This window comes from Aristolochia californica, unplaced genomic scaffold (assembly GCF_029961685.1).
Source record: "Aristolochia californica isolate CCGP_79_NKW_82.1479 unplaced genomic scaffold, dmAriCali1.0.hap1 SCAF_11, whole genome shotgun sequence".
Taxonomy (NCBI): Eukaryota; Viridiplantae; Streptophyta; class Magnoliopsida; order Piperales; family Aristolochiaceae; genus Aristolochia; species Aristolochia californica.
The window spans coordinates 28,500,846-28,513,188 of record NW_027181782.1 but is presented as its reverse complement, the minus strand read 5'-3'; the positions used below and the strand labels follow the sequence as shown (position 1 = coordinate 28,513,188).

At 39.3% G+C, this 12,343-nt stretch overlaps 1 non-coding gene across 1 annotated transcript; it reads left to right on the top strand.

Annotated features, from left to right (window-relative positions):
• Window positions 1-9,030: 9,030 nt before the first annotated feature.
• Window positions 9,031-9,137, top strand: LOC137945087 (small nucleolar RNA R71). Its single transcript, XR_011110905.1, has one exon. It is a non-coding gene; the product is annotated as a small nucleolar RNA R71 (small nucleolar RNA).
• Window positions 9,138-12,343: the final 3,206 nt, after the last annotated feature.

The following is a 12,343-nucleotide window of genomic DNA, read 5'->3' as shown; positions in this document are numbered from 1 at the left end:
ACGCCACATTGCCAATACGGTACAGGACCTGGAATGGCCCATAAAATTTTGGAGAGAGCTTATGGCTTTTGATGGCTGCAAGAGATAGTTGGCGGTATGGCTAAAGTTTGAGCCAAACAAATTCTCCAGGTGCAAAGGAAAGGGGACGATGTCCTTTGTCATAAGTATGCTTCATTGTGGCTTGTGAACGTTGTAACTGAAAGCGGGCTTGAGCAAGCATTGCATCTCTGTCGGCTAATACTTGGTCCAATGCCGCTACCCGAGAAGACCCCGATTCATAAGAAAGTAGGCACGGAGGTTCACGTGCATAAACAACTGGAAAAGGGTTAGTACCCAGTGCGGTGTGGTATGAGGTATTATAACAGTACTCCACCCATGTGATGTAAAATTTAGTTACATCGGCTTTTATACCTTGCAAGCGTACGAATCGTTCATGTAATTTAGCGGGAAGCGAGGGTCATATCCACAGGGAGGATTGAATTTTGTGTATTCTTCAGTCAACTAGTCTAACCAAATATGATGAATTAATCTGAACTAAACACTAATTATATCCTAAATTATCAAGCAATCATCTGGTTAACTACTTGCACAACAGGAAACGTCAACTCTGGATTTTATGGTGATTTGTGCCTCTCTAGAGTGCCACGTAACCACGGATCCGATTTCTCAATCCTTGCATCTAGAGCCTCTCGGGCACATAGAGTGAAAGACAAAAATCGGATTAAAATACCAAAATCCAACCTAAATTATAATCCTACCCTAACTAGCTAATTTAATCAAATATCCGAAAAAAATATTTAATAAATATTAATTATCAAATCACATTTAATAAACATTCAAAACCTAAGTTCAAACTATAGAAAAATTTAAATTCCGAAATGACAAATTACTCCCCTTCTCCTTCCTCTCGCTCGGGCAGCAACTCGTTCTCACGGGTGCTACAATTTCCCGAAATTGATGGCTTCGAGTAACAAGAGTGAGTGGCCGGAGGTAGAGACGATGCCGACGATGAAGGATAGAAGCCGATGGACAGAGGTGACGTCCGGCAAAGAATGAAACAGAGTTGAAGTCCTCTAACCGGCTCTCTCGAGTCTCGGTCGGAGTCGGAATAGCTCCGAGAATGGTCAAAAATACGTAATCGACGCCGGAGGATGGTCGGAATGCGGAATTGGCACCGAAGAAGCCTCACAGATCGCCTCTCGGCCTGGCGAGCAGAAACTGGCACTGTCAAACTCACCGCGATGGAGACTCTCTCGAGCTCTCCTCGGGTCTGTTCTCGGTTGCTAGACGGTGGTGGACGACGGTGGCGCAGCGAACGACGGTGGCAAACTCCTCTCGGTTCTTCCCCTGTTTCGGTCGATGGTGCTCTGTTTTGGTCGATGCCCCTTTTCTCTCGACACTGCCTCCCTTTAATACGATTTTTCCCTTCTTTTAATACCATTTGCCCTAAAAAATACCTCCATTTCACTAAGGGCATTTGGGTAAATATCTCCTTCTCCACCAACATTCTCCTGAAATTCCATAATTGAATCCATAAAAAGCATTTCAGGAAGAAATAAACCTTAAAAACAATGAAATATAATTCAGGAGAGAAAAATATGCAATATAGATAGTGATTAATGCCTAATTCAATAAGTGCACGTTTCATTTGAAAACCGATAAATAACCACCTATAACACAATTATAAAGGTTATTCTATTATAATTAACCTAGTTCTCATGTCAGAATATGGCATCTATCATACCCCCAAACCTAAATCTTTGCTAGTCCCTAGCAAAACAACAATCGAACCAAAATTAAGCCTAGGAAAACAAAATGCCACTTTCGTAGGGAGCACGATTGCATTTAGCGCATGCAACAAGCCGTTAAACCCCTACTTTGCAGTAGTGGACGAATTATGTCTCGTGAGGGTTTGCATGGAATTTACCCACAAAATTCATCTAAATCAATAATATAAAAAGAAAACTGAAGAAAATTTACTCCTCATTAGCATATGACTAACACTTAGTATCGTAAAATATCTGAAAATCATATGAGATCCTGCGCAATTTGAAAACCTGTGTAAAATATAGCATATTATCAATCCAAATACATTCATTGTTACTCCACCTGAACCAATGTGACCCATAAGCAATTACTTCAACAGAACAAAGAGGCAACAAATAACAATAAAATCTTGGTCACATCACAATTAAGAGAAAATAGTAGAGTAAGCCTATTGTCTTACAATCTCACAAAAGAAATATACCAATTTCAATCTTGACCTGCAACTTCTTTCAAATTACAATTCATCATCGAAGTTAAGGAAACTCATTGCTTCTAGATTTAAAACCATTTTACGCTATTACCAACGCACTTTTGCTATTACTAGCGTAATTTTTGTTTCACTGAATACTTTTGGTATTACCACCATTTTGTATTCGTCTTCACTGCACATGCACTTATTTTTAAGTAACCGACTATTCCGGTGCATGTCCCTGGGTTTGCCCAGGCTGTTTCTGAAGTTATCTGTCTTTTGCAAGCAAGAGCATTTCCATTTGCATTCATACATTACAACAAGGAATTTCACTGAGGTATAAAAAGGAATGAGTTCAAACAGGCATACAAGACTATTCAGACTAACATAGATCAACACTAGATTTACATGTTCTCTTTTGCAACTAAGTTCCAAGTCTAATGCAATAGTAAGTTATCCCACTGAATTCTCATGGATCACAACAAATGATATCAGATTTCTAATAGGCATATTCTACACAGTTTTACGAAAAATTTTAAAACACATTTGAGCAACTTATTTTAACTCTACTAACGTTAACCACATACTAAGAGGAGTAATTTGAAAACCACGAACAGAAATCAAAAGAAAATTATTGCTAAAACATAGAAGAGTCGTCCCCGCCTCCCCCCCCCCCCCCCAAACCTAAACCTGACATTGTCCTCAATGGGGAAAAGTTAAAACACCAGAACGACTTCCAAAAAGAATAACAGCTTAGCTAGTTATACTCTAGCAGAGTAAGGGTTAAGCTCCCTCAGGGCTCCTAAATCCATAGGTGGGACCATATGTGTTTGGTCATCAACAATAATACCGAAAAGTCAGTAAAGACCCCCAAGAAATCTCCGTGTGACTGGCCACTGAAGACAGCAGGAATCACGCGCTGAACACAAGTCCTTAAGTTACTCACCATAAGGTTTTCATTCAATACTGTTATGGACTCAATAACACTGAGTCATCTACTTTACTTTTATTATTTATGTTGCTTTTAATTTCGAATTTTATTGATTTGTAATAAGACTTAAAGGTAGGGGTAGAATTGGGTTTTATAACCCTAACCTATGTTGATATTAATTACCCTATTTAAGGGGTAAGGATGGAGAAATAAAGCAAGTTCAGAATTAGCATAATCTATGGTAATTTAGGTTCCTTCTAGGTTCTCTATTCTAGGGTGTGAACTCTCTTGGGGGTTTGTTGCATCCATTGGGGAGTCTTTGAGGAGATTTTGGAAGGAAAAGGAGAAGGAATCAGCCTTCTCTTCCATGCTGCAATAGTCATCCATCTCTTCCACAAACCAGTAGTGAGGGAAGGAGGATTTGCGTGAGCTTTAGCATCAAGAAAGGGATTTTCAAGTTGCTGAATTGAAGGAGGTCTTCAAGAGATATTTTTATCTATCTTTTATGAGTTTAGAAGAGCTAGAGACTGCCCTCTTTACATTCAGCATCGGTAGTTGCATGAATTCAGAGACCCTATTCATTGACGTGAAAAATAAAGTGGGGTTTCATAATTGGATCCTTAAAACAGTCTCTTGATTGAATTGGTGCATCTATAATTGAGAAAAGGAAACTCCTTTTCAATTAGAACGTGAAAGGAGAAGTATAAGAGAGTTCTTTTCACAAAAACGTGATAAGAAACCCTCAAACAGTGCTGGATTTATCTTCAACTCGCCGAGTTACTAGATCCATGGCTAGGGACTATAAAAAATACTTCAAGATCGAACTGATCAATCCCAGAATGGTTGTTTGAGTATAGACCTCTCAAACTAGGGACCAAAAGTCTGGTCATCGACTACCGGAACCATTTATGCTCTCAGCCAGCAAGAGAGTACCCCGAGTCCATGATGAGGACGGCATCGCCAGGGGACCTCCAATCAATCAAGACCAGAGTACACCAAAGGTTATCCTAAATAAGAATGAATAAACCAAAAATAAAACTGTAATGTACAAAGGGATAGAAACATGGGGATTGCCCACAATGTGCTAAGTTTATAGTCGTAAGCAAGACTCTGACGCATTCAAGATGAAATGACAGGTTCCTCCAAGAAAATCACCATCACCTCCTCCGGTGTGGGGACATTCTCAAGATACGGTTTGAGCCTCTGACCGTTAACTTTGAAGACCGACCTGTCTCCGTGATTGCGGATCTCAATAGCGCCATGAGAAAACATCTGTGTAACTTCAAATGGACCGGACCACCTGGATCTTAGCTTCCCTGGAAACAAATGCAATCGTGAGTTATAAAGTAAAACATTCTGCCCAACAATAAAAGACTTGCAAAAATAGATTTATCATGTAAAAGCTTTGTTCGCTCCTTATACAGTTTGGCATTCTCATAAGCATCATGACGTATCTCCTCCAACTCATTCAATTGCAATTTTCTCTCCTCACCCGCTTGAGTCAAATCAAAATTCAAAGCCTTAATGGCCCAATAAGCTCTATGCTCAAGCTCAACAGGTAGATGACATGCTTTGCCGAACACTAGGCAAAATAGAGACATCCCAATAGAAGTCTTATAAGCGGTTCGATAGGCCCATAAAGCATCGTCCAATCGAGTGGACCAATCTTTCCTATCAAAGCGAACTAACTTCTCCAAAATCCTTTTGATCTCCCTATTAGAGATTTCCACTTGACCACAAGTTTGCGGGTGGTACGGAGTGGACACGCGATGAGTGATGAAATATTTCTTCAATAAGGTCTCAAATGCTCTGTTACAAAAATGAGATCCCCCATCACTGATGATCGCTCTCGGGGTACCAAACCGATTAAAGATGTTTTCTTTTAAGAACTTTACCACCACTTTGTGATCATTTGTCTTACATGCAATAGCTTCAATCCATTTAGAGACATTTTCAACAGCAACAAGGATGTATTGATAGCCGAACGAGACAGGAAAAGGACCCATGAAGTCAATACCCCACACATCAAACAATTCAACAATAAGAATGGGTTTAAGAGGCATCATGTTCTTCCTAGATAATCAACCAGTCCGTTGGCATCTATCACACACACGACAAAACTCATGGGCATCTCTAAATAATGAAGGCCAATAGAAACCACATTGTAAGACTTTAGCCACGGTCTTTCTAGCACCAAAATGTCCACCACGTGCGTGGGAATGACAAAATTCAAGAATGTTGGCAAAGTCTTGCTCATGTACACAACACCTAATGACTTGGTCAGAACACACCTTGAACAAATAAGGGTCATCCCAAAAAAAATGTTTGACTTGGGAAAAGAATTTCAACCGATCTTGTTTACTCCAATAATCAGGAATATTATGATTTACAAGATAGTTGACTATTTCAACAAACCAAGACAACTGGGTTACTTGGAGAAGTTGTTCATCAGGGAAGGAATCATTTAAAGGAAGGAATCCTTCCTGAGGTGCTACACATATCCTAGATAGATGATCAGCAACAACATTCTCACAACCCTTCTTATCTCGAATCTCAAGGTCAAATTCTTACAATTGCAAGATCCATCTAATTAATCGAGGTTTAGTGACCTTGATGGATAATAAGTACTTCAAAGCAGAATGATCAGTGAACACTATAACCTTTGACCCTAACAGATATGATCTGAATTTGTTCAAGGCAAACACAACAGCTAGCAACTCCTTCTCAGTGGTAGTGTAATTCAATTGAGCATCATGAAGAGTGCGGCTAGCATACTGAATGACATAGGGTATTTTATCCGTCTTTTGCCCCAAAACAGCCCCCAATGCATAGTCAGAGGCATCACACATCAACTCAAAAGGCAAAGACCAAGTAGGGGGTTGGACAATGGGTGCAGTGGACAAACATTTCTTCAGTGTCTCAAAAGTATGAATACAGGTATCATCCAAGGCAAAAGCAACATCTTGAGCAAGCAAATTCGTCAAAGGACGAGAAATTTTGCTAAAGTCCTTAATGAAATGCCTATAGAACCCAGCATGGCCAAGGAAAGAACGCACCCCCTTCACAGAAGTAGGTGGTGGCAGATTGGCAATTAGGTCAACCTTGGCTTTGTCCGCTCAAACACTACATGTCCTAAAATAATTCCTTCTTTTACCATGAAGTGGCATTTCTCCCAATTCAAGACTAAATTGGACTTAATGCAACGGGACAATACGAGTGAAAGATTGTGCAGACATGTATCAAAACTAGAGCCAAACACACAAAATTCATCCATAAAGACCTCTAAAAAGTCACCAATCATGTCAGAAAAGATACTCATCATGCACCGTTGGAAAGTGGCGGGCGCATTGCATAAACCAAAAGGCATGCGTCTGTAAGCATAGGTGCCAAACTGACACGTGAATGTGGTATTTTCATGGTCTTCTGGAGCAATGGGAATTTAATTGTAGCCAGAGTATCCATCTAAGAAGCAATAAAAATTATGGCGGCCAATTGTTCTAGTACCTGATCAATGAAAGGTAGTGGGAAGTGATCCTTCCTAGTGGAGGAATTAAGTTTTCTATAGTCAATGCAGACAGCCCACTTGGTGGTAGTTCTTGTGGGAATCAATTCACCACTCTCATTTTTCATTATCGTTATCCCCCCTTTCTTAGGGACAACTTGAATTGGACTCACCCAGGTGGTATCGAAAATAGGGTAAATGATTCCTGTCACAAGCAACCTGATGACTTCTTCTCTCATAACCTCCAGCATATGGGGATTTAACCTACGTTGCATCTCACTTGAGGCTTTAGTCCCCTCCTCCAAATGAATACGATGCATGCATATGGAGGGGCTAATCCCTTTTAAGGCATCAAGAGTCCACCCCAATGAATCTCTGTGTTCTTGTAAAACGTCAATCAATTGTTCCTCCTTCTTAGTACTCAAATCAGAGGAAATAATGACTGGTAATGAGTTCATGGGCCCCAAGAACACATACTTAAATGTGGGAGGAAGTGGCTTAAGATCTAGCTTGGAATTTTCAAGAGGTTTGTCCAAGTCAAGAGGAAGATCCTGTGGATGATCAGTTGTGATAACCTCATAAGCTTCCTCCAACAGAGGTACAGAATTGAGTAAAGAATCAACCTCTCGAAAATATGTTTCCTCATCAAAATAGTCCATGTCTAAAAATGTTATGCAAGACTCAAAAGATTCAAGAGTGGATTCGTCATCAAGCATAATAGTTTCTATCTTAAATGCAGGACTAAGATCATCATACTCAAGTGGGTGGTGCCCGACATTAAATACATTCAATGAGACCTTAAAATTTCCAAAAGACAACTCTAACTCACCACTTTTACAATGAATGATAGCATTAGATGTGGCTAAGAAGGGACGTCCTAGGATGATAGGAATTTGGTTGGTCACATTGACTATTGGTTTTGTATCAAGAACAATGAAATCAACCGGGAACAGAAATTTGTTCACTTTTATCAAAACATCTTCAACTATTCCTCGTGGTATCTTGACAGAATGGTCAGCTAGTTGAAGTGTGATGGGAGTAGGCTTCAATTCCCCCAAACCTAATTGCTGGTACACAAAGAAAAGAAGCAAATTCACACTTGCCCCTAAGTCAAGAAGAGCTCTCTGGATGGTATGTTCACCAAGGACACATGAAATTGTGAGACATCCAGGATCTTTAACTTTAGGAGGAGTGTTGTGCTTCAGAATTGAGTTTACATTCTCAGTAAGAAAGACCTTTTTGTTAACATGTTGTTTTCTCTTCTGTGTACAAAGGTCTTTCAAAAATCAGGCATAGGCAAGGACTTGCCTAATAGCATCAAGAAGTGGAATGTTAATGTGAACCTTACTGAATAGTTCCAACATTTCATGGATGCTATCTCCTTTCCTAGGTGGGCCTGATAACCTCTACGGATAAGGAGCTAGTGGGACTTGGTTAGGGATCTGCTTGGCTGTTGGTGGAGAACTTGGAGGTTCTTCACTCAATGATGTGTCCCCATTGTCATCCTTTGACTCCTTAGACTTAGTGGTCCCTACCCCATTGTTCAAATCACGACCACTCCTAAGGGTGGTTATGGCTTTGGCTTGCTCATAATGGGGTTTGGAACTCAACCCACTCTCATGTGTGCTTTTGGGGTTAGGAGTGGTTTGACTCGGGAGTCTATTTTGTGCTTGTTCACTCATGTGGCTGGCCAACTGACTCACTTGCATTTCAAGTTTAGCAATGGAGGACTGTGTATTCTACATGAATAATTGAAGTGTATCCTCAAGTGAAGGTTTTTGTGGAATCAATGGTTGTTGAGTGAAGTGTGAGCGCGGAGCTTGGGGTTGAGTAAACCCTGGAGGACCCCCAACCTGTGGGCCCTTGGACCATGAGAAATTTGGGTTCCTAGCCCGACCCGAATTATATGTTTCCGAAAAAGGATCGTTCCGGTTTGGTCTATGAAAATTCTGGACTGCATTCAAGTCCTCAATAAGCTCCGGGTAGGATGAACTAGATGGACACATTTGTGTGGGATGAGATGAACCAGAGCATATGGCACAAACAGTAGATGGGTTAGGAGCAGGTAAACTCTTGGACACCATAAGGGCATCAATTTTTCTAGTCAACCCCTCAATCTTGGCCATGAGCATGGGTGTTTCACAAACCTCGTAGAGACCCCCTCTTTTGGCTTCGTGGGATCTCCTATCAACACTAAATGACGAACCCCATTGCTGAGATTGATCACTCAACGTTTCAAAGAAGTCCCACGCCTCACTAGCACTCTTACCCATCAAACTCCCACCACTCGTTACATCTACCATGGATCTAACCGGGGGTGTAAGACCTTGATAAAAGTATTGCACTGAATGCCATTTCTCAAACCCATGATGCGGACACCTACAGATCAAATCCTTCCATTTCTCCCAAGCCTCATAAAAGTGTTCACCCTCCTACTGCATAAAGTTGGAGATTTCTCTTCTGAGGGCTGTAGTTCTCTGAATGGGAAAGTACTTGGACAAAATTTTTGTGACTAATGTGTCCCATGAAGTAATGCTGCCCACCTCTAAGGAATTAAGCCAAGACTTGGCCTTATCCTTAAGTGAAAATGGAAAAAGTCTTAACCGGATAGAGTCATCTGAGAAATTCTTGAATTTGAAAGTTGCACAAATATCTAAGAATTCCTTGATGTGGTAATATGGGTCCTCCTTCTCCAACCCATAGAATGTAGGGAGGAGTTGGATCACAACCGGTTTCAACTCATAACTAGCGGCAGTAGTGGGTGGCAATATAATGCAAGAAGGTGATGTGAAGTGGGATGGGATAGAATAATCCCTCAGGGCTCTACGGTCACCTGTTGCAGGTAACTGTAATGGTTTACCCTGATTGGCCATGGTAGCTCCTAACTTGACTTCGGGTGTTTTCCTACAAATATGTTCTACTTCTTCAACAAAGGGAGCTAATGGTCCACCTAGGGAGCGGCGCCCGTGCATAAAAACACAAAAAGAAACAAAACAAACTATCAAATTAAGCTAACAAACTCAATACTAAAAATAAAACTAGAAGAAATAAAAATAATTCCATACAAAATCACCAAGCTAAAATTATGAAAGCAACAAAAAATAAAATAAAATAAAAATAAATCTAACCTAAGACCATGGAGAACAAAGAAATACACTTAATACGTGCCTCCCCAGCAACGCTGCCAAAAACTTGATGTAAAATTTAGTTACATCGGCTTTTATACCTTGCAAAATTTAGTTACAAAAATTAGTTCATCTAATTACATTGCCTTTTAGAGTTCTTCGGCATGCTTCTAGCTTCATAGTATTGATTCACACTTCATTTATTATGCAACTTGAGTAACTGTGATGCTTGATGGTGCCACAACCAAGGGTATAAATATCGCTATGTCTATCAAGACATCATTGCTATACTAATGTCTTGAGCTGCATTGGAAAAACAAACATAATCAGCTACAATCACAACGATCATAGACAAGAATGCTATCATTTATTTTTATTACACTAGGATTAGTATATAACTAGCCTACATTTTCAACCATTCGAGAAATAGTGCCTTGTGTTCTCTATCAACGTCTGTCACTCCCTCGTGAGAAGAAAACTCTCTATGTTCATTAGTCATCATATGTGTTGTAACGATAAATAGGCATTATGTATTAAACCCTCGACATATGTATAAGTTCATGGATTGAGGTAAATTGCTTACAATAGATTTTTTTTAATCTCTTCGCAATTAGACAATACAACCCAAATAATCTCTTGTATTTGGGTTATGCCACCTTCAATTCTCTAGTGCCACTAAACTCCCACTCTATATGCGACAAAACTGACATTTTATCCTCACACACTTAGGATCCCCGTCGTAATTTCGATCGGGATAATTAAATATGATTTCCACCCCATCCATGTAAATGGAGCCTTCATGTTGAGCTTGGTTATGTACTCTTGTATCAATATTATGTGTTGAAGAAGTTGTATGGGAGAATCTTACATGACTCTCATAGCAAGAAGTCTCATAGAGCCTAAATTAATATGGTGGAGTCTTACAAGAGGCTCAAAATTGGAGGTCACACAAATGAGTTTTATTGAAAGGTGTTTAAGTTATGTTAATATCCTATTGATGTTCTGTTGTTTAATTCTTTTGAGCATTTTTTTTCGCATGTTTGACTTTGGGTATAAATGGGACATGGGTAGTTTGTTTCTAATATAATTTTACTTGTTTCTTTAGTTATAGATGAAGGCTCATTCTATTCTGATGTAATCAAGTCAATAAATTATTTCTCTTTCCAAATATTCAACATGGCATCAGAGTATGTTTTGTGAGTTGGCGTGGTCTTCCCACAGAGACAATGCCTTCCTCCATTCTTTACTCCTATATTTCTCCTTCCTTTTTCTTTTTCCCTAAAATGTTTAGTTATTCTAGCTTCTGTTTTATCTTCCTTATGTTTCTCCTAGCAGTTATTTATTGTTTTCCTCCCACATAGTCTCATTGAAATTTTAGTATCACGAGTCACTTTATCCTTGTCATCCAATCTATTTCTAGATTAATGGGTGGTTCTACAAGATGGCAGCCATAGAAGAGAAAATTTTTGCAAGTATAATCCCAATGTTACTACCCTCATATGTTTCAGTGCTTAAACCTGAATCACAAAAAAAAAATCCAAAAACATGTTGAGAAAAGGTCTACGAGAAGAAGAGGACAGGATAGTGCTCGTCTTCTGAATTTTCATCCGGAACCAGTGCTCTCTGGAGGATCTCTTTCAATGACCTTTGAAGCACGCTGGAGTTGTAGAAGTATTACACGATGCATGTAGAAGAGCCAGTATGGAAGAGTCTTACAAGACTCTCATAAAAATAAGTCTCACTGAGCCAGAATTAATATGGTAGAGACTTAGATGACTCTCATGGAAAGATATCTTACAGAAGAATCTCAGTTAAAGGTGTTTTAGCTATGTTAGTATTTTATGTATGTTTAGTTGCTCCGTTGTTCTATGACTCTTCTTGTAGTGTTTGACTTTGGGTGGAACTAGGACATGGACAGTTTAACTATAATCTGATTCTTCTTATTTTCTTTATTATAATTAGAAGCTCATCGTACACAATTGACAATCAAGTCAGTGAAGTATTTCTCTTTTCCCAATAATCAACAAGGTGTAAGAGCGGGTCCTGTGCGTTGACTCGATCTACCCAAGAGATAACGTAATCCTTTTCCTTTCCGGTTTATTGTCTCTGGCAGTTTAGATTCATATTCTACCTTTTTCTTTCTTCCCAATTCGAGTACAACTTGTTTGTTTGGAGTCTTCTCTTCCAGAATGAATTTTACTTATATCAAATTATATATCATTGAAAATATTTGTTAGTCTACTTTCCAAATCAAATCTAATTTTGGCAATCATATTTTTTGACAAAGCGAATCGATATTTGAAACAACAATGATTAGATATCGAGAGAGCGATACATGCAATAGTAAAAAATCTTCAATTTTTGAGGCATTTTATGCCATCAAGAGTTAGACTTCAAATAGTGAGTTATATGTCAAAAAAAGTATTTTTAAGTCTATTTTGTAGCCTATCAAGCCAATTCTGAATCCGAATTTTCTGAAGGGAGATATATATATTGGAAGAGTCAAAGGTCATTATCGCCAAAGAAGAAAGAGTACTCAGTTTGATAAA